We start from the raw sequence: 3,958 nt of genomic DNA on the forward strand, positions 1-3,958 counted from the left end.
GGTCCCTTCTACACCTCGTGGTCACACAGGCTGGTGTGCTTCTTCCATGTGGGCTTTGTTGCTTCTGAGCTAGATGGCTGCTTGTTTACCTGCAAGCCTTTACAACCACAGATAGCCTGGCACCATCAGCTTTCTACACCACATTTGCTTATGCACACATTTGTCTTCAGCGATCATGTCGGCAAGGGTAACAAATATTTTTATGAGTGTTCAATATCAGACCCTGTTCTAAAAACTTTATATGAATTAACTGAGTTAATGGATACAATTTTCCAAGATAAGTACAATTTAATGTCCATTCTACGTATGGAGGCAAAAAGAAATGAAGTTACAGAGCATGTAAGCCACAGAACCAGAATTCAGATCCAAGCAGTCTGCAACCAAAGTCTGAATTCTTAACTTCTACATCATGATACTCATGAAAAGGTGTTAATTGTAGCACTATTTATGAACCAGTGAAAAGAATTTAAACATACAGTAATTGCCATTGTTAGGTGCCTAGAGCTGACGTTCACATCCCCATGTGACAGAATAGAACTGGCCCATAGGGTTTTCTAAAAGGAGCCGATGGTCCTGTTGGGTAAGTATTGCCCAACAAGATTAGCAGCTCCAACCTACCAACAGCTTGGCAGGAGAAATATGGCACAATCTGCTCACATAAAAATTTATAATGTCCCAAACCCTATATAGGATGACTATGTGTCAGAATAAAATCAATAACATTGGGTTCTGGATGACTTGGGCTTTTTTTAATTTTTAGGATGATATAAATTTTTATTGTGGTCCTGTTGGTATATCTTCTATCCCCTATTCCAGAGACAGGTCTTACTCATGAAGCAATTCTCCTCCAGAGGAGAGGGGTGTGTGTATCACTTAGCTTATTGTCCTGGAATGTAACCAAATGTGTCAAAGAAAGAGAAGAGAATATTTTGACATCTCTATATATCCCCAGAAGGATATATTGTCTCTATCTTTCAAGGCAATGTTTGCTTTCCAAACATGTCTTTTGCTCAGAAAGCTTACACCATGCATGCATAAATCCTTGGAACATTTATTAACCAACACTATTGAAATCTGGGCGTTGTTACGTTACATTTCTCCTGAAAGTATTATCTAGTTCATTTCAAACACTTTAAATAATTATTATTTAAAATGTAATTTTACAACACACAAACTGTACCACATGTCCTAAGGACATGCTTTAGGTTTTTGGTTTGTTTGTTTTTTTAAGGCCAGTTCTTTCTACATGTGTTTGAACTGCCAACATTTTGGTTAACAGTCTAGCCCAAGGGTCCTCAAACTTTTTAAACAGGGGGCCAGTTCACTGTCCCTCAGACCGTTGGAGGGCTGGACTATAGTTTGTTTTTGTTTTTTAAAAAAACAACTATGAACAAATTCCTATGCACATTGCACTTTATTTTTTAAGGGTGGAGACAGACCCAGTCATGGACACGGCAGCCTGCTGGGTCTCCTTGCTTTATGAGTTTCCAGCCGATTAGTTCAGAAAGTTGGGGAGGGTGAGGTGGGAGAGGGTGAGGCCGCCACCAGGAGCTCTGGACGGACTCTCCTAAGGCAGGCCTGGCAGGTACAGACTGTGGGACAAGGCTGCTCTTGAACACAGATGGAGACCTGGGACTCAGGGGTTGTGCCATGGGACTGCATGCCCCAGCAGGTCACAGACCATCAGTGCCCTGGTGAGCCTGGAAGGATTTGACCAGAGTGATTCATGCAGTGACCAGGCTGGAGCCGCAGACGTGTAGTGGTTGCATCTGCTCACACAACTTAGGGGGTCAGCACGGGCCCTGGTGAGGGCTGGAGCCCTTTTGGGAATTAGGGCTCATTAGAGTGAGACCAGACAGGCAGGGAGGGGCCGCCAGGCTGAGGAGAGAAGCCAAGGGTGTTATTTCTTTCAAGACACAGACACCCTAAGACCAGAGTCCCAGCCTCGAGCCTTGGAGGCCAAGATGAACCAGCCCTCGGCCCCATCCTGGCGCAGGTGGTAGGGTCCTCAGGAAACACCACCTCCCCCATCCAGCCCTCCCTGCCTGAAGGTCAGTAGGCTGTAGTTCTAAAGGGGGTGACCTATGCCTGTGGCTGCTTGGGGTTGGGCTGCCTGGTTACTTCCCCTGGGAGGCAGATTTGTTGCCTTTAGGGATGAACTTCAGGGAGCTGCTGAATATTCAGAAGCAGGACTTCCCCCGCTTGGGGCCATCATTGAGGAACTCGTGGCCAAGCCCGTGGCTGCATTTACCGCAGAACATCTTAAAGGCATCAGGCTGATTGCACTCGAGCCGCTTGGCCACGCTATTATCGTGGATGGTCTCCGTGAAGGCTGGCCACGGCGAGTGCTAGTACTTGGAGCGGCCAGAGAACAGCTCATAGCCGCACTTGGCACACACGTAGACAGTGGGTTCCTGGTGATTCTGGAAGACCTTGCCCCCGGAGAAGCTGCAGAAAGACATAGTGCCCCCAGGTTCCTGTCCCGCTCTCACACTCCGACAGCTCTGAGTGCACCTACCCCGCCGCACATATCTTATTTTGAAGTAAGAAAACAAAATGGGCAAAAACACCCGGCGTGCTGGATAAATGTCCTCAGCGGGCCACATGTGGCCCGCGGGCTATTGTTTGAGGACCCCTGGTCTAGAGCTTACCTGCTGAACTACTAGGGCTTCTTAAACATTCAGTACAATGGAACACTATACAGACACCAACAGTCATGATAAAAGAGTAAAGATTTGAGAAACTATATTGGTATGTGGGCAAAGTAACCTCTCAGTGAAGATAGTCTGATTGATTTCTCTCTCTTGAGCTATATTTGTAATCCCCATATTTTTTCATAAAGGGCATATATGACCTTTATAGTCATAAAAATATGTTTAGAATCAATTTAACAAAATGGAATCATAAAATTATTTTCCAATATCTTATAAAATTGTCGCCCCATACTTATACTGTGACCTCTGCTTAGGATCCATCCTGTCATCCACCCTGCTGTGTGCCCTCTTCTCTTCATTTTGCTAATGCTTACTTCTGATTCCACTGCAAAAAGAAAACAACAACATATAGTTAACTCATATGTATTTTTGGCGAGTCCAGGCATGGGTGGAAGTAGAGATATGGCAGGCATGGCTTCACGGGTAATGAGTTTGGAAATGGATAGGAGTGGTGGTTGTACAGCATCGTAGATTTTTTTAATGTCTCTGAATTCTACGTATAAAAAATTATCGAAATGGGAAGTGTTGACCAAAGTGTATTGCTAGTAACCAGGGATGAGGAGAGGAGGAGAATGATAGAAAATTCCCTTGATTAAGGGTAGGATTGCAGAGCAATTATTGTAATTGATGTCAATACGTTATGCACCTGAAAAAAAGTTGAATTGTAAAAAGCCTGATATATTTCAAACCATGTAGGAAAAAAAAGTAGCCACTGAAGCTGCTTATTCACAACCAAACACCAAACACCTCATGGGACTTATTTCTTTGGTTTGTAGATGTAGGGTCATAAGTACATGGGGTTGCAGTTTGATGGCCTAATAGTGTGGGTAATACTTCTATTCTACCTCCTTGTTCATTCTGTAGCACTTGGGGTCCTGCAAGGGACCATCCAAGGTCTCAATTCACCAGAAGCCACAGAGGAAGAAGAGAAGTCAGGAAAAGAAAGAAGAAATGGAATGTGTGATTGTCCCATGAAAACCATTTGCTTTGCTTGAGCTCAGCTTATGTTAATAAGGGAGAAACAACTCAGAAATTGATGAGAATGGTTACACAACTTGAAGAATGTAATCAATGTAAGGGCCCTCCCAAAAAGTCAAATGGGAAGCAGATGCCCTTTTTAACAAATGGTGCTGGGAAAACTGGATATTAACCTACAGAAGAATGAACCAAACCTCTATCTCATGCCATACACAAGGACAAATTCAAGGTGGATCACAGACCTCGAGGTAAAACCCCAAACTATC

General features: G+C 44.1%; 1 pseudogene; it reads right to left on the reverse strand.

Moving 5' to 3' along the window:
- Positions 1–2,117: 2,117 nt before the first annotated feature.
- Positions 2,118–2,471, reverse strand: LOC101652659 (annotated as a pseudogene).
- Positions 2,472–3,958: the final 1,487 nt, after the last annotated feature.

The sequence above is a fragment of the Echinops telfairi genome, unplaced genomic scaffold (genome assembly GCF_000313985.2).
Source record: "Echinops telfairi isolate 266 unplaced genomic scaffold, ASM31398v2 ScPeMD7_20;HRSCAF=75, whole genome shotgun sequence".
NCBI lineage: Eukaryota > Metazoa > Chordata > Mammalia > Afrosoricida > Tenrecidae > Echinops > Echinops telfairi.